The 21,801-nt window shown below is 47.4% G+C and overlaps 1 protein-coding gene across 8 annotated transcripts in view; it reads right to left on the bottom strand.

Annotated features, from left to right (window-relative positions):
- Positions 1 to 21,801, bottom strand: part of LOC105189470 (RNA binding protein fox-1 homolog 2) — a 183,867-nt gene that overhangs the window by 143,924 nt on the left and 18,142 nt on the right. Inside the window, exon 1 of one of the 8 annotated variants that reach the window (XM_025296634.1) lies at positions 2,038 to 2,447. The exons of the other annotated variants lie outside the window; for them this stretch is intronic. The gene's annotated coding sequence lies outside the window, so the exon portion shown is untranslated. Of the gene's footprint in view, positions 1 to 2,037; positions 2,448 to 21,801 lie in introns of those variants that run through there. 8 annotated transcript variants of the gene reach the window in all.

The following is a 21,801-nucleotide window of genomic DNA, read 5'->3' on the forward strand; positions in this document are numbered from 1 at the left end:
CCTTATTAACGAGCAGCTCGCGGAATAATTCGATTCGCCGATGCCGGACGTATAAATTTCCCAATGCAGGCTCCAAAAAAGTACCGCTCGACGAAAAAGAAGAAAAAAGATCGATCGATGCTCCCCTCTCTCTCTCTCTTTCTCTCGGGCGAGTAGGGAAAAAGAGGGGAGGAAGAACTCCGCTCGAGGACAGTTTGCGGAGGACACGCTTGAAATAACGAGGACAAGAAAACGGGCGGGAACCGGGACGAAAATTTCGGCTTTCGTTCTCGCGCCGCTGGAATTTGAACCGCGCCGGACCGGCGCGGGAGCGGGACCCTTTGCAAAAATTCCGGCGACGCCCTTTCGAAGCCCTCACCAGGCGCGTCGTTCCGCCGCGGGCGGATAGAACGTTCGTCCGCTCCGCGCATTTTCTAGGCGAACGATAAATGGAACATGCCAGCCAGGCCGGGTTAGGAGCGGCGGAGGCGACAGCGACGACGACGGCGGCGGCGGCGGCGAGGCGCTCTCAGGGTTCGTTTTCGCAGGTCCGTTAGTAGGCACCTCCGGCACGAGGGGATCGCGGACGGATTTTGGCACGATGCCATCCTCACGGTACAAAGGCCCGCGCGCGTGTGCTCGAGAGATCGTCCGAGCGAGAGCCAGCAGCAGCAGACGGGAGAGCTAGCTGCTCTCTGAAGCTAGCAGGTCAGTACCGAATCGATAAGATCAAACAACACCTATTGGATTATTTAGTTACCTATTTTGTATTCATTTGTACTATTAATCAAAATGTTGACTTCGTACGAAGCTAGCAGGGCCGGAACAAAAACAATTTTCTTTTCGGAACGGGCACGGGGCACGAAATTTTAATTAATGATTTACGAATTAGTACAACATGGATACCGAATAAACCGATAAGTATAGTTTGATTTTGCCGAATTGGTACTGCTAGCTTTAGATCCTGTTATCATCTTTCGTATCATGAATATTCCGTAGTTCTAAAAAATAGTCTTAAAATAGTTAAATGCGTACGCATTTAACATCCGATTCCTTTCGTTAGTTTCATTAGTTATTATATTATGTTAAGTTTATTATATATGTTAAGTATATTATATATAAGTTTAGTATATATGTTAAGTTTAATGTTTAGTTAAGTGTATGTTTAAAATTTTTATCTTTAGATATATAATATTACGAGTTACGTTATAGTAATATATTGTAATGTACATACATAGATATATATATATATATATATTTACTTATTTATTTATTATACATTTTATATATTATCTTATGTATTGTAATATATTAAAAACATATTATATTATATTATATTATATTATATAATATTATATTATATTAAAAAACAATTAAGAATAAAATTGCGTTTAACTCTGAATTAAACGGAAGAATGAATTTTTCTTCTGTACTATCACCTCACTTATCACACCTTCCTCATTCAAATATCCAGAAAATCTAAACTTCTCCGAACTTCCTATATACATTACACATATAATATTACAACTTATAATATTATATATCTCAAGATAAAAATTTTAAACATACACTCAAGTATATAAACCATTAAACCAAACATACACTAACTAATGAAACTAACTAATGAAAGGAATCGGAGTTACATGCGTACGCATGGATATTTTTTAGGACTACGGAATATTCATGATACGAAAGCATGATAGCAGGATCTAAGGCTAGCAGTACCAATTCGGCGAAATCAAACTGTACTTATTGGTTTATTTAGTATCCATATTGTAATAATTTGTAAATCATTAATTAAAACTTCGTGCCCCGTGCCGTTCCGAAAAGAAAATTGTTCTTATTCTGGCCTAGCTTCGTATGAAATAAGCAGCGTCGTGGTTTTTTCTCCGAAACGGCACGAATTAATTGTACAAAATTCCTACAAAATGGGTAGGCGATAGATGCAGCATGATTATGTCGATTCGGCCCTGATAGTTTCAAAAAGGCAAGACGGGAGAGCAGATTGGTTTGTGCGGAGGAGGCCGGGACCGTCGTCGCCGGTCGATTCCTACTAACCTGCCTTCGTATCGTGACCCCAACACAACCTCCGGAATCGTCTCTCGTCGTCGACTCGCTCCAGATACCGCGCGCTACCCTGCTCAACCGCGGCTGGAGGAGAAGCTCTTCACAGCTGGAAATCCGGCAGCACCGGCCCTGTCAAGTCCGGTAAGACTCTCTCGCTTTTCGAAGCAACGTGAAACGTGACGATTCCGTCGCTGTATCCGCGTGTTATCCCGGGGACCGATCCGTCCGTAAATTCGTCCAATACGTCGTACCACGGACTAATTACGAAAGTAGATCGATCGGCGAGGCTCCGAGGAAATTACTCGAGGACTCGAAGTTGTCCCGTCGCTTGACGTTTCGGTCGAGCTTGACTGTTCGCTCAACAGCAGTACACACTCGGATGCTGCTGGACTCTGAAGCCTCTAACGGGCGATAATGATGAAATAAGTAAATAATAACGCGATACATTCGCGATTATTATTCGTACCTTGTAGTCGATGAGTTGTGCGCGCGGTCGCTGGGAGAGAGAGAGAGAGAGAGAGAGATTGCGCGCTGCGATCGCTGCTATCGTCGTTCGCAAGCTCTTGCCGACAATTTCCGCGATTCGTCGACGCGCCGATCGGCCGACGTGCGCAATTAAGTGCGTAATCAGCGCGCAGCGCTGAAGAAACAAGCGCACGCACGCACGATAGCCGTTGTGTCGTGTATTATCGTTTGCGGCCGTCATTCACACACGGCGGATAAATTAAGCTCGGGCGCGCAAAACTCGTCGAAAACAACGACGACGATGACAGTGTAAAAAGCGAGCGCGCAAAGATACCGCGCGTAGCCGCGCTCTCGCAAAAGAAGACGTAGAGCGCGAGGCGCGACGAGCCAGCGGATTAATGCGTCGGGAGTTGCAACGCGCGTATCGTGACGTCACTTCCGGCCAATCAAAAACCATCAACGCACCGTGATCGCCGGCGCGGCCGGGCGACCGGGGACGATAAAGCGCCGTTCACACGCGCGGCTTTTCGTGCGCGTCAACGGCCACGATCGGCGGCGATGATGATGATGATGATGACAATGGCGGCAGACGGAATCCCGCGTTTAATTGAAGGTAATTTTGCAGCGCTCGACCTCGGTCGAAGATAGCTCTCTCTCTCTCTCTCTCTCTCTCTCTCTCTCTCTCTCTCTCTCTCTCTCGCGCGCGCGCGCGAACGAGAATTGAAAGATTCAGCGCGAGGACGAGGTGAGTGACGCGATTCGCCGCGGTCCGTTTTAGACGTTTCAGACTTCATGCTCAAAGGTTCGACGCTATCGCTGTTTTCTTAATGCGCGCGAATCGAGCGCAAGATAAAGCGCGGCCAAAGTGAACGCGTAAGTTTCCCATTGCACAGCGACGGGACGACGGAGTGGCTCATTGAAAGGCTTATACACAGGGGCTAGTCCGAGTTTTATGACAGTGTCGTTACACTCAATTAACTTTGTCGATGGCCTTGAGAAGCCACCAACTACACAGCCGAGCGAGCCACGGTTCGGCCAACAGAAAGACGCGAACGAGCGAGCGTGTCCGATACTCCTGTGGATGTTAGGATCAGACCGGATTGACGCCTCTCTTCTCAACATATAACCGCCGTTACGTGTCCGGCGCGATCGAGGTAATCGACAGGACGGTATAAATAGCTCATTAAGATATTTTAAAATTTCCGACGGCTCGCATGAAGGAAGCGAATGGAGAAAAGAAGTCGATCGAATTAAGAGAGAGAGAGAGAGAGAGAGAGAGAGAGAGAGAGAGAGAGAGACGCGATAACGAACGAACCTAACGTGTTTCGTGTTTGAAGAAAACTGAATTTATGCTCCTCAGAACAGAAGAATTTTGTTCGTAAGGAGCAGAAATTCTGTTAGCTTTAAACGAAAAATTGATATTTCATGACGTGAAATATTCCTTAAAAGTCTTTCAAAGGATAAAGAGTAAAGAGAAACTGTATTCATATAATAATTTTTCTCGTATAAATTTTCCTTGTTCATATCATCCACCATATTAAATCTAAAAAAGTAATCCTTTAGTCTGATATTACGTTGGTGTTTCCAAGGACATTCTCAACTGAAACGCGTTTGGTTCGTTTATCGTCACGTTAATTCAACTTAATCTCTTTTTCTCCGTCTATGTATCAATAAACCTTTGTGATTCGAAATCGGGATTAAGGGTCGGTCATTCGTTGAATAACCATTCGAGGAGGAACCCTGTACCAATTTATATTGTGGGTTACGAATTGTCCAAAGTGGCAATGTAGAGACTTCCACTTCCTGCTTGCGAAACAATATCTTTCTCGATCCAAGAACATTGAAACGAAAGTACTTGTCGAGATTTCTTGCCCTCCTCCCTCTCCCTCTCCCCCCCTCTCTCTCTCTCTCTCTCTTTCACATAGCATCTCATAGCACCGAAGAAGCTGTTGTTGAACATTCGCCGCGATTTTCCCGGCTTTATCCTACGGTTTTCACGGTTGGCGGGGGCACGTTCACCGGAAGACGCGCGTCAGGTTCCGGCCGGAAGAAGTTCCAGGCAAGACTCCTCGCCCGACCGAAGTTCAGCGGGGCGCGTGCCAAGCGTGGGCGAACGTGCGCGAATTAAATCGATTTGTTTTCGGGAGACGAAGCTGGAAACGAAGAGGTCGCGATGGTAATTGGAAAGCGATGCGGAGATATAGCGGAAGATATGAGGATGTCTCCGTTACGACGACGTCTCTCCCGGAAGTCCACTCGAAACGGACTCGCCGTCACGGTTACATCATCGTCGCATTCGTTCGTCGCACTCGCTCGTCGTGCATTTCCCGTGAATCGCTGAGTTTTCTTGTGCGACGCAACGCAACGTGTAATCATCATGTGAACATTTCAGTGGAAGAGATTGCGACACTTTCAGCTCGATATATTTCGGAACGTGTCCGGCGTCCAATAAGATAAGTTGTTTCTCAGAAAGCCCGAGAGAGAGAGAGAGAAAGAGAGAGAGAGAGAGAGAGAGAGAAATTTTCCTATCGGATGCCGGACGCTGGAACCTGAAATTCAGCGAGACAAGAATGTTGCGAGCTCTCTTCCACTGATTGTACGTGGCACGTATCGGACGCTTCTCGCGTGCAAATTTGCATGCAAACGGCAAAGAAGACGGTGGGAATATGAGACAGAAGTTGAAATAGAAATCTCCCAGAGGGGCATCGTGATTGGCCATTTCTCGAGCCTCTTCGGCACGATTTAGCGATTCCTCGCGCGATTCTTGTCTACGTGTGTGACGTGTGTGAAATTACGAAAGTAAAATGTAGATGTCCGCCGCGAAATGAAACGTGTAATTTTATGGATGGGAAATGTACGTATATGTTTGTGTATGTGTGTGTGTGTGTGTGTGTGGGTGGCGATGGTTGCATCTTCTAGCCGTTGCGTCCTCGGCTCCTTGCACGTCGCGTAAATACAAGTACTACTCGCACGATTTGCATGAGCCCGACTGCCAGACTTCAACTAATTTACCGCGGATGAATCCGACATACTGTCGCGCTTTCGTTCGTTAACCTTGGGACCGCGCTGTTCGCGCGCCGTGATTTTCTGTTTTATTTAAGACGGTAATCCCAGCTGAGACCTGTCAAAGTTTTCGGCGAGCCAAACCGCTGCACCGCCGCGCACAGTCGAACGAAAACGACGGCAGGGAGAGACGGTGGCGGAAGCGGGACCCAAGTTTCGCCCATTTGCATGCGGTCAACAATAGACGCGACAAAGTGGAAAGGACCTGCGGTTATCGTGGCAGGGCTAATGGACTCCTTGCACAATCCACGAACTTGGACGTATCTGTCTTATCCGCGATAAATGCGGAAGGGCAAATTTAGTTAATCATGAACACGTCGCTGCCATTAACCGTGATTGCTTTCAAAATGTCGCGCTCGTTTTTTCCCATTTTCGAAACCGCGATGTGTGAAAGTGCACTGAGAGAAAAGTATATGATATTTGGAACTATAATGATACAGTAACTAAATTATTGTCCGAAATATCATATTTATAGTAAGTATTACCAATAATATCGGTAATAATTACGATATAGGCATAGTATAACCAACCGTATAATATTTTTACTAAGAATTATAGTAAGTTAACTAAAATTATTGTATGGATACAAATATAAAATGGTAGATAAAGTAACTCTTTTATATAGTGAAAATTACCAGAATATTTGCTAAATGATGACAGATGTAACTATATGAATATTAAATCTCATTATATTTGTGAATGAGAAATTACCATATATGTGGTAAAAGTAACTAAACAATTATTTAAGACAATCATTGACTATATATATATTTGTGTCTATTCTACTATATTTTGCAGGTTCCACAAACTATAAAAATATGGCTGACGCCAAAATGAACTATAAAATATAGTGAGATTATAGTTAATTCAACTGTGTTTTTCTATCAGCGAGTAAATCGAAAAAAATAAAAGGACTGTCAGACATATTTGCAGAATCGTCAGTGTGTATATCACCGTCGCGATAGACAAGTATCACAGAAACGTCTCTCTTTGTCTCTCTTTGGCTGGTAATACACGAGACAAAGTTATACACGAAGAACAAAATTTATTTTTACAACTGATTTTTTCAGTTGCCTAAGGATTAGATAAAAACTCGATTGTAAGAACAGAAAGATTTCCCGGTAAGAGATGTCTACTTGGTCAATTGTTCTCACTTATCTCTCTCAATGGAGAGATTTTAACGTAACGGTCGCGATAATAAAGATATCGTTTCTCGTCGCCGAGTCGTCGAGTTTCCGTATGGTCTTTGTTTCGTTACACGAAATGAGATCTTTTTTCCACGCGAGAGTGTAGAATCGCTCTGGAACTTCTCCCAAAACGTCGCGTGCTATTACGATACTGATCAATTAATATTTGTTTCATCAAAAGTGAAATTTACGATCGAATTTGGACAAGTTTTTATATCGCAATGTTTACAAATTCAAACATTTTTTATTTTAATCCTAATCCTAACCCCTAACCTCTTTTTCTTTGTAGCGGAACGTTTTATAATCGCGCGTTGATATCGAATAAAAATATGATTACAATTGTTTTTCTATATTGCGAAATAGACGAAGGAAGGAAAGAAAAAAGAACTACGTGGCATTTGTCTGTGTCGTTTACTCGCGAGGGCAGAGAAACTACGCCACTGCGATTTGCGCGACGCATTCGACGTAGTTTCTTCGGCAATGGTTTGAATAATTCATCGACGGTGCGAGGTTTCCGATCGGTCATCTCGGTCTCTCGTCGGAGAGGAGCAGGGTCGCGCATGAGACTCTCGCTCGCTCGCGTTCGCCTCAATAAGGTACGCTTATGGCGTGCACGTGGCGTGACGGGAGGGAAAAAGGGCGTGTTGCTAGAACGTCGGCAGTACGAATTGATGGTCCAGGATAGCCGCAATAAAATTTCCTGCTCCGGCAAATAATGGCCGCTTCGCATGATTTTTAACTCTTTCTTTACGGGATACGTGTCCGTGAGTAGGCTTCCGCCGTATGGTGGGCTCTATCGGGAGTGCCCATCATTTTGTAGATAGAGTGAAATATGTTCTGACATTAATAAAAATAATATATAATAATTAATATATTTTTAATAATACAACTCCGTATGATATACATTTTAAAACACGGGGGGTAAAACACCACATAAGCTTATGTCATAATCTTCATATTAATATCTGGTTTCTCGTCTCTTTTACGTCATTTTTACTACGTACGACAAAGATTTTATTATGACTTTTTTATAAATGACAATTACATTTTTATAAATTTTAATTTATTAAATCTTCTGTATTCTACGATAATAGTTTTCGTAACACTGTATAGAACGTAAAAAAATAAACTCGTACGTCTCGTATGTCAAGTCCTCGCGTGGCAATGCCGAGCAAAGTCGGCGTTAGGCATGAAAGGGCGAAAATCGCGGAATACAACGCGACGCGACAACGTTTGAAAGCGCGACAGTGAGCGTTCGCACGCGCGGCCGCGCGGTAGTCGGGATTATCGGCGGTTGACTTTACGCAATCGCGTATTCGACCGATAATCATCCGCGTTCATTCTCTCACTCGGGCCAATCCGACGCGGCGATTTAATCAAGAGTGCGAAACAACGAGATAACGGACCGTTGCGACAATTTTACTGGCCGGCAGTATCATTTCGTGCCGTCCCCGTCTCGTCGTGCGACAAACACGCAGAGACTGTTTTAATCGTCGAGCGACAAACGCGCGCTCGACGAAATTACCACGATTTTTCGCGAGGAACGTAGGCAGAGTCGCGCGGCCTTTAGACTTGCGTCGTTTAACCGCGCGAGAAGAGGAAGAAAACCGCGTCAAGTATTTTATATATAGTATATGTACACGCGCGCGTGCTGCCATACGGGCGTTCGGCCGGTCGTCCGAAAACAATCGTCCGAGGGCGAGTGCAAGGGTGGACGACGAGGGAAACTTTGAAATTGGTACACGTCGCGGCCAGATGTTACGTAGCGGCGACGTCAACGAGGAAGGCAGAAGGGGACAAAAACTCTCGGCTCGTCCCGGTCCCGCTCTCTCGCTTCCCCCCCGCCCCTCTCTCTCTTTCTCTCTCTCTCTCTCTCTCTCTCTCTCTCGGTGAGACAGTTCGGAAAGACAAACGTGCGCAGCTGCCGATTTCGGTACGAGGCTTAAGCTACCAGGGGACATGCGGGGGGGGGAGGGGAGAGGGGGTGGGACTACCACATGTTCCCGGTCTCACACTCGCGTGAGTCGGAGGATTAAAGTCGCGCTCGTACCGCGCGAACTTCGACGGATCGATCGGCGGCTGGAGAACGCGCGGGCGCGTGCCGAAATTAATTCTCTCTCTCTCTCTCTCTCTCTCTCTCTCTCTCTCTCTCTCCTCTCTTCCCTCCCCATTCCTATCTTCTCTCGCCGCATGTGCGGAAAATCGCTCTCTCGCATAATTGGATCCGGCCCCGAAAGCGATCGCGAGCAACATTATCTCTCTCGATTGGGCTTGAATAACATCACGAACGATATAGCCTGTTTCGGTTATTTTCATTTGGATAAAAATCTTCCGTCGCGATGAGCAAGTTTGGCGCGTTGTACGTACGTACATCACGATAAACCCGATATTTGTCAGATGCGTTACTACGCATCATTGAGAATGAATCGAATGGACGTGAAATTTAATAACGAAGACAAACTTTCATCTGAGAAATTACAAACGAATAAACTTTATTCCCCTCCTCTCCCCTGCTCTCTCTCTTATAGAGACTAGGATCGGAATCACATTTCCGCAGGTGTCGCGCGCACGTCAACACACGCGAGCGCTTTCAGCACTTTAAAGTCCCGAGCAGATTTCGCCTCGAATTTTGGCGCGAGTATGATTCTCCTTGTTCCGTTCTCTCTCTCTCTCTCTCTCCCCCTCCCTCTCTCTCTCTCTCTCTCTCTCTCTCTCTCTCTCTCTCTCTCTCTCTCTCTCTCTCTCTTCGTCTACCTCAATTGTCAGAATGCCGCTGTAGCCGCGATGCTTATTGCGTAGCCGAGCGAATGCCGAGGGAAAGTTGAGAAGACGGGAGAGAGGCGTGAAAAGAGGAACGCGAGAGTGTGCGTGCAGGCTGCCGGCTAACGATAACCTTAATTATCGCGATCTCAATGACCCGCGAGAGCGCGGTATCATGCACGTCCGTCGCTCGGTCGGTCCCGCGGCTGCGGTTCTCTCTCGATGCGGTCACTCTCTCTCTCTCTCTCTCTCGCTCTCTCGCTCTCTCTCTCTTTCTCTCTTTTTCACACACGGCAGAAAACCTCAATTTGGCCAACTTCCAAAGCCGTCGAACGTTCGGATCTGCTTGAGAAACAAGAGAACAGTCTGTCTCCCTTCAGAGCAGGGGGGAGGAACAGCGGACTTTTCTCGCTGTGCCTCGCTACGAAAAAGAGAGCGGGCTATTTTCAACTATTCTGGAAGACGACCGTTCGCGAAAGCCGTTCCAGCGAAAAATATATTTTTCCCTGAGCTCGTTTATCGTCTTTCCACTCTGATTATTTGCGACGCCGCGGGACGGGAGTCCAAAGGTCGCGAGAGAAATACGTTTGCACGTAACGCGAATAAACGTCTCGCTCCCCCCTCTCCGTTCTCTCACTCTTTCTTTTTCTTCCTTCGCTCTTGCGCTCGGCTGTATTTTTATTTGGTGGTCGTCGTGTTTTCGAGTCGACGTCACTGCGCGCTAATTCTCTGATACTCTTTTTTCCCCTCTGCAACGCGCGTTATACGCCGTCAAAATGCTAAATTCATCTTCTTCCGAAGAGTAACGGATTATTTCGGATAAAAGAGAAAAAGAAAAGAAAAATAATAACCCGGAGAAGATACAAAATTAATTCATTGGCGAAGCGTGCGAATCTTAAAACGGCATCTCGACCTCGTGCGCGCGTTCGTTCCAGATATACACCTGCCATTCCGTCGATACGTTTGCGCGGAAATGGAAATATCCAAGTAATCATCGGTGCCAAATTGGACAGCCGTTAATAAACCTAATTAATGGATGGCGGGACTAAAAAGTTCACACTGAAATCAAGTCGCGAGAGGAAGCTTCGAGCCGCGGCGAACCGCGGAACCGACTCGCTTGCGAGGAGTTTCGAAGAAGGTGTCGAACGCAACGCAAGGCAACTTTGCTTAATTATTTCGCCGAAACTTTCAGCGGCTTCGAACCGTCCTAAACATCACTCTCGCGGATCAACATAGTTGCAAGCGGATGAAGATCCTTGCACAGAGGAAAAAGTTGACTCAATGCTACGATGGGAACAAACCGAAGCATCTCTGCCGAAGAAACCAGAATTTCTGGCTCTGGTGAATGAAATTTCGTTCTGAGAGGCAGGAGTTCTATTTCCTCCGACACTAAGCCGCGCTTGGTTCTTTCATTGTCGCGTCAATTCAATCGGCTTTTCCCCCGTATAGAGATTCCGATAAAATGATTCATTTGTTTTCTCTCTCTCTCTCTCTCTCTCTCTCTCTCTCTCTCTCTTTATTTTTTGCCAGATGATAAGCGGCAGAAACGTGGTCAGGTATTTCGCTGCCGCGGACCGTCGCTGCTGCAGCAGCATCGTTCTTGGCATTCGGCCACGAGTCTCTCTTATCGCACCGGCACGACGACGCATTAACACTCGGCAGACGGTCGATTTTCAATTTCGCCCCTGTCCGTCCACCGCCGTCCACGCGTACTCGCGTATTTCCGATGACAGAGAGAGAGAGAGAGAGAGAGAGAGAGAGAGAGAGAGAGAGAGAGAGAGAGAGAGAGAGAGAGAGAGAGAGAGAGAGAGAGAGAGAGAGAGAGAGAGAGAGAGAGAGAGAGAGAGAGAGAGAGAGAGAGAGAGAGAGAGAGAGAGAGAGAGAGAAGAGAGAGAGAGAGAGAGAGAGAGAGAGAGAGAGAGAGAGAGAGAGAGAGAGAGAGACTGGCAGGAGCAGCGACCGAGTCGTGCGAGAGGTCGCGCGATGTCGCGCCATTTTTTCGCAACAACAAGGCGAAAGAAACTTATCAATAAAATGTATCAATCTCTCTGGCTGATCTGTCGCGTACGCGTACGCGGTCAAGCACACGCGTGTCTCGCCATGCAATAGCCATTATTATTATCATTATTATTACTATTGTCACTCTGCGTATATCTAGACGCGCTAATAAAACGCGCGGGTATAATCGCATCGACTATTGCACCTCGCTATTGTTAACGTGACTACTGGGTCTCCATTGTTAGCTCGCCATTATACACGTAAATTCGATTTCCGCGAGGAGAAGGGGGAGACAACGGAGGAATTAATATCGCCGCTTTAATCAAGCGATTAGGAAGACGCCGAGGCGGTGAAAATATGCGTCTTGCTCGGTATGACGTAAGGCGCGCGTGGCGCGTTCGCACCCTTTTCCCAATCGTGTCGAAAATCTACCTTTTCAATCATTGTCAGAAACACAATTTAAACGCCGACAGACGTTTCCTCTTACCTTCCATTGTCAGACGGACGGAATCGACTGGAAGAATCGAGTAGAACGAAGAAGGAGAAGCCCCTGTACACAGCCTCGATTTCCCTCGTGCTCGTCCCTTGGCGGCCATCCCTCCTCCGCGTCTTACATTCTATCCTTCTTCCCTCCCCCCCCTCTCTCTCTCTCTCTCTCTCTCTCTCTCTCTCTCTCTCTCTCTATTTATCTCCTTCTATCGTTGCCTCGCCTTTCTCGCGATCCCGAACGACTGGTTTCGCAGGCAGACAAGCGGACTCACGCGGTTCCCATCGCGTCTATGGCAGATGTGATACTCCGCAAGAAATATGAAGTTGTCCGGCTTGTCGAACAAGAGAAGACGATAGACGGGGAAAGAGAGAAAGGGAGAGAGACGACGGGAAAAGTAAGGAAGCGTACGCGAGACACCGTACGAATGACCGGGCGACTTTCTTTCTCGACACAACGGTAACACGCGCGCAGGCATCTTCTCTTCCTGCTTTTGGTCGACAGGTTCTTTCATTGGTATCCCGGGTATACCTTGCGTCAGTTTTAACCTTCCACGGACCTATATGGACACCAGCGACTAGATGCGGTATTATTCGGTTCGCGCGAGGAACAAAGAATGTTCGTTTGAGAGACGACTGTTAAATCTCGCTACAAATTGGCCGTTTTCGACGTTAATCGTGCATGTTGGATATAGTTTATTACAAGAACACGTCCTTCACTCCGTCCTTGTTCCGCACGAGACTTTGCAAGGATGAAGAGGGAGATCGGCACGAAAAGCTGTTTATCGAAATATACTACTACTACTTTCATTTGTACCGATTTGTGTTGAACGACGTAGCATCATAAGCGACGAGATATCGACAGGCGCCGTAGGAAATTTATAAGAAGAGAAACGAGAACTCGTGGGGGCTGGAGAGGGGGGGTTTTACCGCGCAGTAGTACCAATAAAAATGACCACACTCTGGCGCGAAAAAAAAAGAAACGGAGCGAATCGCCCAAGCGGAATGAGACGCTTCCAGAGCGAGCGCGTTTAACTGGTTTTACAGGAATTTATAGTCGCGCGTGCGCGCGTGGAGATGCGGCCAGGAGATCCGGGTTGTGAGGACCTCTTCGTCCTGTCCCGTCTCGTCTCATCTCTCGTCTCATCTATCGTCTCTCTTCGCATAACGCGACGAAAGAATAATTTATTTTCATCCCGCTTCCCTTTCGGAGTCGCGGAATGGAAGGGAAGCGCGCAGGACGAGAGAAGAAAACGCTCCCGGGCGCCCGCGAGAAAACTCGTTTCCCGTCGACCCCGCTGTTGGTTTCTTTCTCTGTTGCCTCTCGCTCGCCCCCTTTCTCGTTCTCTCTGTCCTTCGCTTTGAACGTGACGCGAGTTACGTACGGCAGTCTCGCACCGCCGTCGCACGCCACTCGAAATATCCTGCGGAGACACCAGAGGTGCGAGATGAAAGAAAGCCTGTCTCGAGGATGTGACATAACCGAGACACGCGCATTCCGTGACCTTGCACCTGGATCGTGCGCGTCGTCCGCGAGTCGAGTCTGCGGAATCTGATTAACGTCAACACTCTTGGCAGACGTGACAGACGTGAAATATTCCGTTGTCACAAGGCACTAGTGACTCGATTAATCCTTCAAAGTCGGTAATTTTCTAATAAAACCAACCAATTGAATTGAAGAATGAAAAGAGAGAACGACGTCGAAATCTTCGTTGGCGAGACTGCAGGATGAAACGACCTGCCTATTCGATGCCTGTTCGGCGCGATGCGTATTCATTTTTTTCGCAGACTTGTATCGTTGGAGAGATCGCTGACTCATCAGTGTTATTTTTCCATGCACAGAGCGCTAGCTGAGTACTCGGGAAAAAAGAGATACCGTTGTGTCGACAATGTTGTTACTCATTCTGAAAATGCGACGGATTTCTCTGTTTTTAGGAGACACGCGTTCAAAAATTCGTGCGAGCGCGCCAACTTTTATTCGCGATATCACACATCGCGATCTCTACGGCCGTTCGGGCAAACAATTTCTCGGTATCACTCAGTAATTGCTATTTGCATTCCTATCGAGCAATTATTCGCGACGTCGTTCGACTGTACTTTGCCGACTTGAGGAGGTGGGGGAGGGGGAGAGGAGGAGGAGGAGGAGGAGGAGGAGGAGGAGGAGGAACCATTACTAATCATTACTCTTTCGTAATGCCGACAGGTCTTTGTCACGCGAGAAAAATCTCCGAATCGCCGATGTAACGGAAATATCGCGTCTCGCGAACGAACGCAGCCTTCGTATCGTCGCCGTCTATTAATTTTCTCGGACATATTGCGACATGCGCGCGCTCCGTTTCTTCCTTGTGCCCTACTTAACAGCCTCGACGCGACCAGTGACATCAGACGCGCGATGGAAAGTGCGTCGCGATAAAGATACGATACATGCGTCAGGATATCGCGATAATTAAATAAGATCATCGGCATGAAATTTTAGAAATGACTAAGCTATATTACCGCGTCAAATTTACTTTCTTTTGTATAAATACTGAGACATTTTGACGATAGATTTTAGAGATATTTTGAAAAATCCCTTTAAACGTATTCAGATCTTCGAAGCTTGGTATTTCAGAGGGTAAAAGATTAAACTTGGTTCGTTTAAAACGAAAAATAACGACGAATGTGCATGTCGTTAAATTTTCGAACTTTCGTGTAAAATTTGTTCACCGTGTAGGCAGGGATTTTCTTGACGACTTTTACGTGCTTTTACGGGGCTGCCTGGCGATCAGTCGATTTCTCCATCGCGGGAAAAGTTATTCACGTTCACGTATCCGTCTTTAGGCAAAAGGGACATTTCTTTTCAGAGAGATAATCTCCTTTTGAAAACACCGCGCTGAGATGATGACGCGATGATTAAATAACCGCTGAGAGAGATGATCGAGAGGCGCGTTATTACCGTCGAATTTAATTTCGTGAAAATCCCCGTGCGTTTAAAATATGCTTTTAAGCGTGCGTCGAAATCTGGAAGAAAACCGTATCGCGGCCGGTTCGTGAAATTTATACGGCATTGGAATCCAGCTTGAACTCCTCAGCGCTGTTGCCGCAGCTCTTTGTTCACTCTGGCTACGAACGCAGTTCGCGAAATCTGACCTGCGATCCCTGAATGGGATCTCAGGTAGTACCGTGACCCTGGAATTAAGTCGTTCTTCACGAAGAAACCCGTTCATCAGAGCAACCCCTTCGGCCCCGGGTTGTGAGAAAACGCCGTGTTTGCGTGCCGGCGAGGTCGGCCCAGAAATTTCAGCGTGATGAATCCAATGAATATACACACACACACACACGCGCGCGCGCGCACGTACGCATATGCGTCGTCATGACGATGATACCTTAAACTTGGTTTCATAGCGTCCTCGCGTCTTTTTTTGTATCGGTCAAATTTAAATCTCAGATGCGTCTCCCACACTTTGCGAATGAAGAGAAATCTAACGAATAATTCTTCCCACCGCTCTGAATAACCGGAACGTTACATCGAACAATTAACTTTGTTAAATATTGTGTCCGAGTTTAATCGAATCGACTGTAAAAACAGACTGTAAAAACAGACGACATAACACAAGACATAGATAGATTGGTCAAAGATTAAGAGAGACCAATGCCTGTGGGAATATTTCGTTACAAGAGTGTTATTTAAGCAACCAACCAGTCAAGCGTGCGTGTTCGAAACGAGAACGTCAAATCGTACTATCGTCATATAATGCGGTAGAAGTGAAAAATTGCGGATCCGAGCGCAGCACGAAAACGGTATCCACGACGAATTGAATAATGAATCTCACGTGAGATCGCGAACTGGCACGACGACGACGACGACGACGACGACGACGACGACGACGACGACGACGATAGCGACAGCGAGGTGGAGGTGAGAGCAGGAGCGACAGGAAGGAATGGAAGAGAAGGACCGACGACGACGTCGGTTTATGACAATAGATGATAATGACAACGGTGGGTCCAAGGAATGTGGACGGTAGCCGGTTATCTCGAGAGGCATTATTGTTTCATTACCGCCACTTGAATACAAATCGACCTTAATCGGCGGCACGGAGAGTGCGCAGCTTTAATTGCAATTCCGAAAGCGCAACCATCATTGATACAGCCGCCGCCGCCGCCATCGTCGTCGGTGGCAGCAGGGGAAAACGGTGGCGAACGAGAGATAAGACAATTGCGGTACTAATTAAAAAGGACTTCTAAAATAAACACGGCGCGCAAGCGCTTGCCCACCGTTACACTTCTCGTGAGACAGAGAGAGAGAGAGAGAGAGAGCTCTGTTCCCCTCTCTTCCTCTCCTCCTCAGGATTTTGCTCATCCTCGAGAGCAAAAAAGTGCTGACTTTGTCGTCGACGAGAGGAAGAGAGAGGGAGGGGACGAGAGTGCTAGCACACATTTTCCTCTCTCCCTTCTCTCTCGTCTCCTGCCCTCCGCAGGGAGTGCGCTTTGAGTGACATTGAATGACGTCCAATGTTGCGCGATATGTATTTGATATATCTCGCCGCGATCATTGAATAAAATCCCGTTGTTGTAAGTCGTGCGACATGTAACACGCGAGAGCGGCGCGTTAATCGCGCAATATCGCGACACCGAAATTACGTTATCGCCTTTGTCCCGCCAGCCGATACGCGCGACAGCGAAATATCCAGCGATATATATATATATATGTGTGTATATATATATATACATATATATATATATCTTTGCGCGTCCTGCGCAACGAGATCAATCGAACTCGTATGCATACAACGCGTGCCGTTAATAAACGATCAATAAATTAAGTTCGGTAGCTATAAATGTGTTCGCGCGCAACCGTCGAGAGGCGGTCTGTGTCCAGGCGGATTCAATGAAATATTCATATATCTAAGATAACGAGATTACAACCGCGCGGATGATCTCTCCACGACGACTTGACGCGGTCAGGCGAGAATTATTAAAATTTCCATGAAGGAACTGGCGATTTCGCCCGATTGCGAGTGACGTATATCCCGCCGAATTAACGTGCCGTTATAATACGATTAATTACGCAACATGGAGAAAGATAGGCACGCCGCAACCGCAGTCGCAGACACCGCAGCCGTCGTCGCTGTTATCGTTGTCGTCGTATCAAGCACATCGATCGTTTCATCTGAAAATGTCGCGGACTGTTTTCGTTCGCGTGAAAATAAAAAAGGAGAACGAAAGGAGAGGAAAAGGGAGAATGAAACTGGCCAAGTTCAAACAAGTCGATCGATTGCGACAAAATAAAGTCGAGGAATGTCGACATATGCTCAAAACACACACACACACACGTGCATGTGAGTGCGATTCATAAAAATGTTCAGTTTTACAATTCTACGTGAACCGGTGTGCCAAGCGGATAAGCAGAGACGTTAGAAATGCGGATCCGTTAGACAGGAGAAATTTAATCAGCGAATAATTGACATTCCTATCAGAATAGACAATAGAACGGAGATCGGCGGCCGCGCTTTGCGCTTGTTGCGCGCGAGCGCGACATCGAAAGGGTTTCTATTTGACATTAAGCTGTGCGTGCGCGTCGTCGTAGCAGCGCGATATCTCTCTCACGATCGCGTTGAAATCGCGTTATACCGCGAGATCGCGGGCCGCGTGCGTTGCGCGTTTTATCCGCGTGAATTCGCTCTCATCGGCTCTAGGCGCTAGAGTTACGATCGCCATGACGAAATGGATACCGTTGTCGCGCTCATAAGCGCTATTCTACACCGCGCATTAATGATATCTCACGGCAACTCGAGTCGCGGGCAGCAGAGAGAGCAAACCGGGAGATCAAACCGAGAAACGATCGCGAGAATTTCCTCCCGAGAAGAAGATCGATGACGACGACGATCGGAAAACGTCGTTGGCGATAATTCGCCAACCGGCTACCGAGCCGACGCGCGACGCGTCTCGCGGCGATAAGTCTCGAGACAAGATCGGAATGCTCGGTGCCGTATGACGTGTTCGTTGAACCATGCGTTGAAAGTGTTGAAACCGTGGCGCGCTTGACTTTCTTCGACAATTTTAGCCGCCGCGCGGTTAAGGATGGAACGTCGCTGTCGGATATACATCGCGCACGCGCTTCGGTTCGGCTTGCGATTTGTAAATGGGTCGAGAGCTGCATCGAAGAGCGCAGAGTTTGGCGAGAATAGGCAACGTCCCTTGCCTTGGGAGAAGCGTCTTTAAAAATGTATTCCTGACCCGGCGCGTCACGAGTTATATATCCGCCGGGATATCTCAGCGATTCATACATTTCCCCGCCAACTATTTTGTCGACGTTACCACCACCGCGCATCGTCTCTCCCTTTCTCTTTCTCTCCCGCCGTCGACTTGAATTCTTAATCGACAAGGTAACGCAACGCGACCCGATTCTTAATAGCGACTCTGTCATCACGGGTAACAATAGCTCCGCACATCGTTCGCGCATCGGTCGCCCCGCTCAATAATCCAGTTGATCAATTCGCCAAGTTTTACGAGCCCGATACGTCTCGCGCGCGACCGTTTCTATTTCTCTCCACTCTCGTCTCTTCGAGATTCATCGCGGTTTTACCTGCACCCGATGCGTTTACGTGCTCCTGATACGTACGACCCAACGTTGCGTTTTTTCCCGTTTCGAGCCGGCGCTTTATTTAGCCGCGTGAACGCGCGCGCTGAGATCGAAACGCGAGCGAAATGGCAAGCGCGTTGTCGCAAAATCGGACGGAAACGATCGTACCAATTAAGGCTCTCGGAGAGCCGTGCAAAAAGGTATTAACGCGAAGGGCGTGGACGTTAATACCGTGGCGCGAGATTTAAAGCGCTTCTAAATTCCGCGGTGCGCGCGCTCGATTCTATTTCCAGCGAGGGCGCGACATATACACTACACACGTTGTCGAGAGGGCGGTGGGAGGGAAAGGGTGACTACGCGGTATGTCGTGGATGGAAGAAGACGCACTGCGCCCGCGGACACGTGTCAGGAGGGAAATGGCGTGGGCCGCGCGCGAACAGCGGCAATTGACATTCCCATTACCGGATGATACAGGAAAGGCTTTGTGTGTGAGTCGCCGGCGTGCCGGTATGCCGGTTTCGAGATATCGCGGCGGCGCGCGTCCTTCTCGCGCGATTTCGTCTTCGGTCTTCCTCCTTCCTCCTTCCTCTTTCTTCCTTCCCTTTCTCCCCTCCGCGACGATCCTGTGTGCACGCGACGCACGGGGGGTTGAAAGACGCGTCAAATTATCAAGGGGTGCGCGAATTTCCATTCTAAATTGTGTTCTCCTCTCGCACGGCTGCGCGCGGAGAAACGTCGTACAGAAAGAGAGAGAGAGAGAGAGAGAGAGAAAGAGAGAGGTGCGCGCGTACCTAAATGTACGTATTTCGTCGGGGAAGACGTTCAAAGGAGGAGCGACAAGAAGAAATGTTAGCGTGATAATTCCGCGTGCTCTGCGGAAAATGAAGCCTTCCAGGAAGAGAGAGAGAGAGAGAGAGAAAGAGAGATATCTTGATCTTATTTCAGATATTTGGACTATACCGTAAGAATTTTTCTTGGCGATGTTTCATCGAACGATATAGATATGCGTTTATCACACACAACTAATCCTCTGCCTCTAAACAAGTTATCTTTCTTATCTAATGTCTACTGCTCGAAACGTGTGTTTCGATATTCAAACATTCAAACATCACCCGCACATATCGTGGATTTGTTAACGATATTGACATGCTTGACAAACAAATTCCGTCCTCTCAGATAAGTTTCTAATAAATTCTAAAAAAACAAATAAGGTCGTTCTCTTAAGATAAAACCAAGCGTTATCTCGCGCAAATGTATTCATATAAAATATAATCGACGAAACAATCAGGGGATTTTACGCTAAATGGTAAATTGTAATTCCTACTAAATAATTCAAAGATAGATGATAAGAATCAATAGCTACGGCAACAAATATATCAAAGATTAATACACATTTTATAAATATGGATATATTTGATGCTTTAAATATCTATTAGCGCGATTAGCGCTCAAATTCCCTAATTGTTTCGAGAAAAATCATTGACATTTGACTCACGATACGGCGCGTCGAAAATACACAACAGTGACCGCTAAACTTAGGTACTCACCTGGAACAGAAAGGAAAAACGTTTGATCAGGCACAAATTCAACATTATTGTCAGATATGAAATATTCATGGTACGACGATAAAAATCTTATTAAATTTTTAGGCACACTTTCAACCTGCAATACCTAGATATACTTATTTATATATAGTCACCTATTTATTCAATCTAATTCATCTTATCCAATCGATTTTTGCAAAGTTTCGCATCTGGTCCGACGCCGTTTCTCGCGGATTCCAACAAGACAGGACTCGATTCGTTGTTTCTAGGCGAAATCGACATAATCGCGAATAATAGAAACGTACAATCGAAATTTCGGCCCTCGAATAACCAAATCTCAAGTGGCCGCGAGAACCTCGCGTCGTTATCGTCGACGAGGATAATTCACGGTCGTAATAAGACAACACACGGGTCGGCGAGTCCGCGTGATGGAAATTACATTGATTCGCGCGCACGCGAACCTAGTTTTCGGCGGGCGTCCACGCGCCGAATCGATATATCGCCGAGTATCTCTCGTTATTATACCGTTATACGGATTCTCGCAAATGCGCTCGCGACCGCGAAGGAGATGGACGCAAAGTGCGAATTCCGGATTTTCGTTCGGATTTAAAATACGAGCGTCGCACGATTAAACACGGGAGCCAGCGACTGATTCGTATCAGAGGCCCGGCGCTATCAAATCGTCATTACGCAGTTCGTTCGTTATTGATCCTGAAATTCTCTCTCCGTTGAAGTCGTCTCCTCTCACGGAGGCACGAAGCAGCGTCTCCACGAATAGCGACTCAATGTGGAACCAGACGTTAAATTTATCTTATCTTCAACGACGAGGGGAAAGCTTATTTGTGAAATTATCCCTATTACGTAGATGCACGATGGCGCAAGAGACGCGAGAAGAAGGCGAAGCGAAACCGATAACAACGCTCCATCGGCTCCATGGACTCGTTCGACGAGTCGGTGCGCATTTTTTTTCTCCGTGTGCACGCGCGATTCTTCCTCTCCGTGACGGTGTATCGGGGTGCGCACTCTCCCAAGACACACTGCGCTATTAACGAGATTGCAAACGGCGCAATTCGTTTCCGCAATCGCAGAAATTTATTTCGTCTCATTGAAACGCGAGCGGGCTTTGCGATAGGGGAGAAAAGTGCGCGAGTGCGCACGTGGCGCTCCGAATTTATTACAATACTTACGTCTCGCGGTCGCGCCGAACGCCACGCGGAGAAGCACACGAAAAGCCGCATTTTTATACGCGGAGGTCCCCGGGACCGACAGTGCGATTTCCTCCTGCGACACAGGAGCGGCAGCTGCGTTGCCGGCAGGTAGCCGTGAGGGGAATGAAAAGCCCCGTAAATTACATTTGCGTTTTAATATCGGGACATCGATAAATCTTCCTAGTCGCGGTACGCGACTTTCCGGACCGACGCGTCTCTTCGCCCCCCCTCCCCCCCCTACCTGCCCCCTTCGGATTTCTTAGCCCCGCTGTGGCATTTTCTTCTCGACTTTTTCTCGCAGGGGAAACGCAATCGCGAGTACCGCGGAGTGGCGTCCGGCATAGCGCGAAAAATAGGGCGGATCCCCGAAATCACGACTGTAGTCTCGCTGCTGTCACGGTAAGTCAGCTGCGCGCGAGACATCGAGAAATACGAAAGACGGCAGCGGCGCATAGCGAGCAGATAGCCCCGCGAACGAC

Source organism: Harpegnathos saltator, unplaced genomic scaffold (assembly GCF_003227715.2).
Source record: "Harpegnathos saltator strain DR-91 unplaced genomic scaffold, Hsal_v8.6 scaffold15, whole genome shotgun sequence".
Taxonomy (NCBI): domain Eukaryota; kingdom Metazoa; phylum Arthropoda; class Insecta; order Hymenoptera; family Formicidae; genus Harpegnathos; species Harpegnathos saltator.